Source organism: Nicotiana attenuata, unplaced genomic scaffold, assembly GCF_001879085.1.
Source record: "Nicotiana attenuata strain UT unplaced genomic scaffold, NIATTr2, whole genome shotgun sequence".
NCBI classification, from domain to species: domain Eukaryota; kingdom Viridiplantae; phylum Streptophyta; class Magnoliopsida; order Solanales; family Solanaceae; genus Nicotiana; species Nicotiana attenuata.
In genome coordinates this window covers 18162-27868 of record NW_017671054.1, presented here as the reverse complement: position 1 = coordinate 27868, position 9707 = coordinate 18162, and positions in this window count along the sequence as shown.

Sequence of the window (9707 nt, the reverse complement as noted above, 5' to 3'; positions counted from 1 at the left end):
ACCGGATATTTGCGCTATTCTATTGGGATGAGGAAGGTTTGGAAGAATAACACTACGTTTTGTTGAGGATGTGGACAATGGCCCTGGTCGGGCGAGTGAGTTTCTTAGCTTATTGATCAGATGAATGGTTAAGCGGTTATGCGTGTTTCTTTCATCATCGTTAGGGTATGAAGGTTTTGAACGAGGTTCTAATCGATATGAGGTTTGCTATCGGCACCGAATTTGTTTTGGTCGGTAATGGTGGTCGGCAGTTCGTACTATGAGTGTCGAAGTGATGGGGTATATCATGTGATTACATCTTGTGTTATTGTTGTGACTTGATACAGCTTGTTCAGGCTTATACAATGTGCAAATGAGGGATTCGGGTCTCGTAATAAATTCTAGATGATAGAGTTGGGTTCTAAGGTAGGTCTAAGGTTGAAGTAAGGATCTCTAGTTATGTTGTGTTGGCGGGCTTAAACTGAGCAGGGTGACGTGGAATCACCCCCGGGTTTATGCTTAGTAAGGCTACACCGTGATTTGATAGCTTTGGAACGACTCCTAGCATGTTCGAGGACGAACGTATGTTTAAGTGGTGGAGGATGTAACGACCCGACTGGTCGTTTTGACCATTTACACTTCGCTCGGTAGTTTACGGGCGTAAGTAGCTCCGTATGATGTATTTTGACTTATGTGAATCGTCGGTTTTGGTTTTCAGGTTATTCGGGACTGATTTGGAAGAATGATTCTCAACCAGGGAGCTTTAAATTTGAAAGAGTTGACCGAGTTTGACTTTTTAGTATTTGACATCGGATTGGAATTTTGATGGTTTCTTTAGCTCCGTTGGGTGATTTTGGGCTTAAGAGCGCGTCCAGATTATGATTTGGAGGTCCGTAGTTGAATTTAGCTCGAAATGGCGAAAGTTTTTTTTTGAAAAGTTTGACCGAGAATGGACTTTTTGATATCTAGGTCGGATTTCAATTCGGGAAGTTGGATCAGGCCCGTAATGTCAAATGTGACTTTTGTGCAAATTTTGAGGGCAATCAGACGTGATTTGATAGGTTTCGGCATCGGTTGTGGAAGTTTAAAGTTTCAAGTTCATTGATTTTTGGATTGAGGTGTGATTCATCGTTTCGATGTTGTTATGTGTGTTTGAGACCTCTATTAAGTCCATGTTATGTTATGGGACTTATTGGTATGTTTGGATGTGGGCTCGAGGGGCTCGGGTGAGTTTCGGATAGGTTTGGGTTGTGTTGCACTCGCTTTTTATGTTTCGACGTTGTTTCTTCAAGTATAAATGGTACTACAATAGGTAAATGAGCTCCTACTTCTGTTTTTGTTGAAGCATTAGATCCGTATCGTAATTATGGAGCCATAGCAAAAAGAATCGTCAAATTTGGACATCGTATGCGGAGTTTATGGTCATTTTACTAAGAATTGGGTTGCTAGAATTTTCGGATTAATTACGAAATTGCCACTGACTTCGTATTTAAAAATCTGCTCTATTTCCAAATATTGAAACCAACATATTCCTTCAATATAAGGTCAAATAGAGTGATTCAAGAGCCTAACTTGACAATAATTTCACAAGGAATCATTTGGAGACATCAAAAGCGAGTTTCGAGATCATTTGGCACAAGAAACGAGGCAGAATAGTGTTGGGGAGGGTTTTGTTCATTTAACATATTTTGAGTTGGGGAGCCCAGAATTGGATAATTTTTTAGGCGATTTTCACCATATGAATTGGGGTAAGTGTTCTCTACTCGGTTTTTGTTATACCCCATGAATCTATCTTCAATTTTAGCTTTTGGTTGATGAATTTTAAAGAGGAAATTGGGGGGTTTGGCCTCAAGTTTCATAATATGAGTTTTTGAGTTTTGAACATCGAATTTAAGTCGGAATTGAGTGAAACTAGTATGGTTGGACTCGTAATTGAATGGGTTGTCGGATTTTATGAGTTTTGTCGGGTTTCGAGGCGTGGGCCCGGATGTGATTTTTGGCCGAATTTGGGATTTTGATTTAGGGTTCGATCTTTATAATTTTGAATTGTTTCCTTGGGCTTTATTTGATGTATTTGAGTTGCTTTTGGCTAGTTTTGAGCCGTTCGGAGGTCACTATGCACGTAATGGCATTTTTGAAGCATCGCGTGGCTTGCTCGATATAGTAATTGGCTTGTTCGAGGTAAGTGTCTTGCCTAACTTTGTTGATGGAGTTTTTCCACCTATTTGTCATTGTTTTCTACATGCGAGGGTGATACATATATGAGGTGACGAGCGTATATGTATGTGTCGGGGTTAATCATGCTTGAGAGTAGATTTTGTTATAATTGTGTTTTGTAGAATTTCATAACCTTCTTGCTTCATGCCTTACTTGACTTCTGGATATTAAGAACGGGGTATTAAATGTTAGAATCGAGACTTAGCCTGATATAACTTGATAAAATTAGATGGAATTCTGGGAATATATTGATGTGTCTAATTCGGTCATCTCTATGCATAATCATTAATACGTTGCTACGGCCGGTATTTTGAGATGCTAGACTCCATACTTGTGTTGTTAATAAACTGTGGGATTTGTGGAAGTACTTAAATTATATGGCCCTTGAGGGTTCATTGAATCATTGTTGGCTTGGAAATCAGTGATTGAGAATTTGTTAGGAATATTCATTTGAACACTCTCCTCGATGTTATTTATACTTCCTGCCTTGCCATTTTATTGATATTCATATGCTTGGTGAGGAAGAGTGTAAAGCACGAAGGGTGATGCCGTGCCATTTTATATTCATTATCATGTGAGGAAGAGTGTATTGCACGAAGGGTGATGCCGTGCCATTTTATATTCATTATCATGTGAGGAAGAGTGTAAAGCACGAAGGGTGATGCCACGCCAGTTTATATTCATTATCATGTGAGGAAGAGGGTAAAGCACGAAGGGTGATGCCGTACCATTTTATATTCATTATCATGTGAGGAAGAGTGTAAAGCACGAAGGGTGATGTCGTGCCATTTTATATTCATTATCATGTGAGGAAGAGTGTAAAAGCACGAAGGGTGATGCCTTCCCATATCATTTGAGAGTAAAATTACGAAGGGTAATGTCGTGCCATTTCATTATATTGTTATGATTGTGTGTTATCGTGAGGTCATGGCACGATGGGTGTTTCCGTGCAGGCGAGGATGAGGGACATGCATCTAGTCCATTCTGTACAAATCAACAACGGTCCTATTGCGGTACTATTCTGAGGTCGAGCATACTCAAACTCGGTGTGCATCGAGCTCTGTCTTCGAACTCGGGTCTGGTCCCTCGAGCTCGAACTCGACCTTGCCTGAATATGAAATTTGGACAACCTCTCGAGCATATAGATCGAAGGCATACGATCTCGACCGTATACAGATAGTCCCCGCGTTTCATAGAGTAGGTCGATAAGAAACGATTTGATCTTCGACGCCTCAATCTTGATGCCAATCACGTGATGTCAGCGGCTGATGTGATTGAAAGGTTGCTTTTCGTGCGGTTCCCAAAGTCATTAATTGGAGTCGACTGACGGTCGGCTATTTGGCTTCCTCAGTATGCTTAAATGAACTCTATAAATAGATCAACTTCACAATCTTGCAAACTTTATTCTCACGTTCTTCTCAAAATCTCATTAGCCCTTTCAACTTCCCTGAATTCTCCCTTCTCTTCTATTTGCTCTTACTTCATCATCAACCATCTCTATTTTCTTGAATTTCTGCATTACAATGGCTAAGACATCTAAATCAGTTCCCCAAAAAGAAAAAGCTTCTTCATCTTCTCGACCGACCAAGAGTAAAGTGGTAGTGCCCCATCGTATTGAGGAGTGCATTCCCCCGCCGTGTGAAATAACATTCGATTTCAAGATCGAGAAACCTGTATCGACACCAGGCGGATGCGAGCCCATGTCTCGATATGTTTGTTTGAGAACCGAGGACGAGCTCGAGCAAGTAAAGAAGGACTGCAAGTGGGAGAACAAAAACGTATTGATCCCTTCCCCCGGGGAGGATATCACTACATATAAAGTGGGGTACTTTAGCGTGTATACCTACCCATTCATGTTGGGCCCTGCAAATCCAGCTCTGGGTCCCAGAGATCCAGTTATTCTTGAATTCTGCCAACGATAGTGATGCTTGACCAAATCTACCCTTCATTCTGGCGAATCGTTCATTTGATCAGATTCTTCTCGACCCAGGTCGAGGATATGCCTTTCACCCTCGACCATCTGATCAGCTTGTATAGTCCCCGACTTTATCGAGGTGGCTTGATAAAACTACAACGCCGATCCTTAAAATCTCTCTTCTCCAGCATCGATGAGGACAAATACCGAGGGTGGATGAGTCGGTTTGTCCGAGTCAGGACCTCCGACCTGATTCCTGCTGATAGGATGTCGTTCCCCGAGGAGTGGAACATGAAACATAAGTATATGTTTATCGATGATCAATTTATACTCTGCTTCCCTCTTTCTCCCCAGATTTTATCTTTTTCTCGACCTAACCTTTTTTCCGATGGTGCAGCTATTGTCTGGTTTCCTGGGGCGATCCTAGACCTAGAAGGCTGGGTCCGAAAACTGGCCTCTACTTCCTCATACTCGGAGTGCTGCTGGCATGACCTGGCCAAGGGCCGATGGGAGGGTAAAAACCATAGTGAGTTCTTTTATCTGTTTACTTGTGTTTCACAGCAAAATGCTTACTTTGTTTGTATGCAGGCCTCAGAGACGCTGTTGCTATGAGGCCATCTTCGGCCGGCAAAGAAGAAATCACAAAGCCTCCCAAATAAAAGAAGAGAAAAAAGGGGTCGCCTGTAACTACACCGAAGCTGTAGAAAAGCACGGTTAGAAAGCCTAAGGCCGATACTGTGGCCTTATCTCCAGGCACGGCCCAACGCCTTCGGGATCAGGAGGAAGAAGAAGATGACGACTGCCTGTTGGTAGCTCGTAAAAGAGGAAACACCGGTGCTTCGGAGTCTGTCAAACCAGTGGTGGTTGATGTGGTTCATTATAGAGCCGAAGAGATCTACGAGGGGAGTTCAAGCATAGTCCCTGAGCCAACGGGCAACAAAAAGGTACCTCGTCTAGGAGGCCATTTGGAGGGCGAGGTCGAGGGATCTGGTCCCGAGGCCCTTCAAATAGAAGAGAACATTATGAGTGGGTCGCTAAGGGTGATCAAAGTGGATGAGTCTCCGCCTGGTCCCGAGTTTTACGTGGGAAAAATCCGACATGCTCAGAACATGAAAACTTCTGATGTGGGGGCGAGCCACGAAGGGCATGATGTTTTTCGAGAATGCCTTGCAGGGATTGAAGATAGCCCCGACCCAGATGCTTCTTTCATCTTCGATGAGGCTCGTCGGCTCTTCTAACAAGTGAGTTTTCTATCCTTTAGAATTACGCCCGTGCTTTGTCCTTGCTGTTCTAAGTCTAATTTTTCCCTTTTTGGTGAAGGTTGTGATGCTCCATAAAAAGGAATTTTCCAAGTCTTGAGCTGATCTTGCTCGATGTGAGGCCGAGCTTAAGAAGATCTCGGAAGATATGGACAATCTTAAAACCCTCTATGTCAAGAAAGAGGAGGAGATCAACAATCTTCGGGTTGAACTGACAAAGGCTTGCCAAGAAAAAAATGAGCGCGCCGAAAAGGTAATATTCTCTCCAAATTTTTGTTATGGATTAGCCCGATCGGTCTTCTAACGATTTTATTTTGTAGCTTCAACAAAAGGGCAAGCTAGTGGAGCAGCTCTGAGAGGAGCTCAAGATGAAGGAGGCCAAAACCTTGGGGTGGAGGCAAGGCATGGAAAATCTTGCCTCTGAAAAAGAAACCCTTCGGGAGTAGCTCGCTTCACTCGAATGCCAGTTTCAAGGCGCGAAGGAGGAGAGCCTGACTTGGGTCCGCAAAATCGAGGAGCTCAAAGCTAACTTTGTTGTTGAGCTGGCCAAGGCCAAATCTGATACAGAGGCAATTATGTCTTCGTACCGAGCCGACGCTGAAGACGCTAATGCCCGAGCAAAGGAGATCTCCGCTGCGGCCGAAGTTAAGTTATCATGTGCACTCGACCATGCTAGGTGATAGTCCCGGAGGGAATCCCTCGAGGAGGTACATGCTCGCGGCTTCAATCTCTCAGCCGATATTGAAAGGGCAAAGACTTTGGAAGAAGAGGCTGCCGCTTTGCTTTCCGATGATGATGATTCAGCCAGTGGCTCCGAGAGCGGAGGAGACGAAGATGAAGTCCCCGAGGGTGAGGCTCTCGAAGGTGCTGCTCCTGAAGATGCAACTGCCGAAGATGTGGCCCCGGAGTAGATTTAGGTTTCCTTATTTTGTTTTCGTGTTTTTTAGTGTAAGTATCCCTTGTGTAAATATCTTTTGTAATCATCTTCTGGGAATACAAAAGGACCTTTTTATCTCATTTTTGACTTTGTGTTGAGTTTAATTTTGCTCTTATTTGTGGAATATTTCGATGATATAATCTTGAATGATCGGTCCAAGTATTGGTTTTGACTCGGGACATAATTAACCCTAAGGTATTTATTGATAAATATAATGATCCTCGAGCTAAGTTTGAATCGATTCGATGCGAGCTTGGGATATCGGGACTCTTGAGTCCGAGTTGAGTGAGAACGGAGTTTCGAACTATATGTTTTTGCCCTTAGGCCTTTCGAAGTTGTCCCTTAGGCTCTTATATATCGGCCCTTAGGCTCTTTAAGTTGGCCCTTAGATTCTTTTAGATCGGCCCTTAGGCTGTTTAAATTTGTCCAATTCGGCCTCTAGGATGGCTGTATAATTTTTCCCTCTTATCGGCTAAAAGACTTAGTGAAAATTTTAATTATGTCTTAGCATTTTTTTTTACCCATTGGGTTTTCGAAGGTTCGATGAATCGGAACCTTATTAATAGTTTATTTGTGTAAACATAATCGAATAACTCTTGAGGTTTTTTTGAAGGCTGATGTTGTCGAAGCCTTTAGATTATTTGAGGGCTGAATTTATCGAAGCCCTTTTGCTTTTGCCAAGGGTAGCCTGATTTAACCGATTTTTTCAAAGTGTTTGAAGGCCTTTAATTTATGGCGGAAGTCGGGCGTCTCCGAGCCGCATTATTTCGGCCGTAGCCTTTTACATGACCGTAGTCTTTAGTATGGCCATAGCCTTTTATATGGTCGTAGCCTTTAATATGGCCGTAGCCTTTAATTTGGCCGTAGCCTTCAGGTGTGTCCATTGGACTTGTTTCCTGAGTCGAACTTGTTCAAAAAGTTAGTCCCCGAGTATATTGGCCTTGGCCTTTGTTTCGGGGGGGATGCCTCTTTGAGGTCTTATGAATCCGAGTTTTCGATGGCTCGGACGAGTTGACTGTCGATGACAGTCCCCGAGTATTTCGGGGTTACATTCGTGCTTTGGCCCTTGAGCCATTTCCCGTAGGATTATAAGTGTAGAGCTCACGTGATTTTTGCCTATATGAAATACTCCTATAAATTAAAGAAATAAAAATTTTCCAATTGTTTACAATTTTATAGGATTTTTGTGTTATTTGTTTGCATCTTTGTGCATGTTCACATTTGTTAAAACCATAAAAAATACAAAAAAAAAAAAATACCATGCATTGTATTTAGATTTTTTGTTTTTATATATTTTTAGGTTTGATTAGTTAAATAATTATTTTTATAAAAATGAAAATAAAAAAGGCTCATGTTTACATTTTACCTTTAATTGGTAGATTAGTGATTTTTCTTTGTATTTAGGAGCAAGTAATCTTTTCAATTATTTTAAGTAGATAAGTAGTGTAATCTTGCAATTTAGATAATTTAGGAATTTAGTTTTAGGATTTCATTACTTAAAGAAAAGAAAGAAAAAAAAAAAAGGGAAAAAGAAAAGAAAAACTAATTGAAAAGGGGTAGTTTAATTGGGTTGGGAATTTAAGTTAAGCCCAAATCAGGGCTGAGCCCAAGTAGTAATATCACCCGCCCCAGCCCAAATTATCCCACTTACCCGCCCGTCCGCCCCGAAACCCGACCCGTTCCCAAACGTTAACAAACAAAAGAGACCCAGAACCCTAATCTCCAAGACCCATCAGCACAGCCACTGTTCCTCTTCTCCAAATCGAATCCAGCACCAAATTCGTCCCAAAAATAGCCAAAAATCAGGCGAGTGAAACCCAATCTCACAACCACGCGTTCCCTCCTCTCCTCTTGCCATTTCTAACGATTTCTGACAGATTCTCTCATCCCCATTTCCTTTCTCACGTGTTGGAAGCCTCTAGAAGGCATATGCTGGATGAATGGGGAGCGTGGGATCGATTTCGATTAATCCCAGCCCTTCATTCATCAGGTGTTTGCCTGATAAATAGAGGAATTTTGGAGTTTTAGAAAGGGAGATTTTTCAGAGAGGATTTTCTTTGAGAAATTGGAGAAAAGATTCGAGATAGAAACTTAGATCTCTGCTGATTCTTTCTTCTTCGTTTTTCTTATTTTGTTCCAGAAAGGGAAAAATGTCAGTCTCTTGCTTTGATTTTCGTTTTTAAAAAAACTATGGAGTTCGTTTGAGTTTGTTCTTCTGGGTTTCGAGTTTTCTGGTGCTGTTTGGGGAGTTGTTCGAGTCTCAGGCGCTGCTCGTTTCGCTGTTGATGCGCATAAGTCTTGCTCGAATTCCAGTTTGGCTATCATCTTCTCGTTGTAATTCTGGCCCGACACGTTAATTTGTGGAGGTTTTGTTGTTCCAATAAAAGGTTACACTCCAACTTTACCTTTTCCTTTTGATTTCTTCCAGATTTATGTTACACATATTTGTATAATCTGTTTTGCTGCTTTTCTTTCTGCTCTATGATTATGTGACTACCTTCTGTTTTTTTGGTTGAATGGATAAGTTTATTTCATTCATCTATGAACATTTGAGCATTGAATGGCTGAAGTTCTGTGTTCAGTGAAAATGCTATGGTTTCTGATTTTTCTTTAATGATGGATCATACTATTGTTTCTGAGTTAGAAGATTAAAATGGATGGTTTAAGCTTCATTTCTTTTGCTCGTGTTGCAATTTGTTCGCGATTCCGATTTCAGTTATTGTTGTCTCGTTTGTTCTATGTTACACGTTCAAATAATTTATTTCCGAACAAGATTAAATAAGCTCAACTCAGGTTAAATCTTCTCTTCGTCGTATTGTTACGGTGATGATCTATGTACCATGAAAGCTTGAGGCTAAATGGCCAAAATCAGTTAAGTCGCAGTGATTATACATGTTTAGATTTGCTCTATTTTCCTTCTTTTGTCCAAATTTCGTCTGTCTTGTTACTGCCATAGTAATTTTGCTCTTTCGAGCTGCTGAAGAAGTCAATTTCAGCAGTAGATCGAGCTGATACGTGCAGTATTTTGGGACATTTGTTTGGACTGGTAGCCCACTGAAAATTTGCCCTGTTTTTGCACTTATGAGGCAAATCTGCACAGTTTTAAGTACAAAATCCTGCACTGATGGTTGGCAAAGTTTTCTTGCTAATTTTATTTGATTTGCATTGATATATGCAGCATATGCATATCTTTAGGCTTAAAGGAATCAAATCCATGCTATTTCGCAGCTGTAGTTCTGCTTTTGCTTGCAGAAATTTGAATGTCGATTCATGTCCAAGCTAGATCTAAAATGATGCCTGAAATGTTGTTCGCTCTTTCTGGATTCGAGTTACATTTTTGTGTCTGATCGTATGCTCCTGCTGTAATATAAAAGGTCGTTACATTGCGATTCAATTGCTG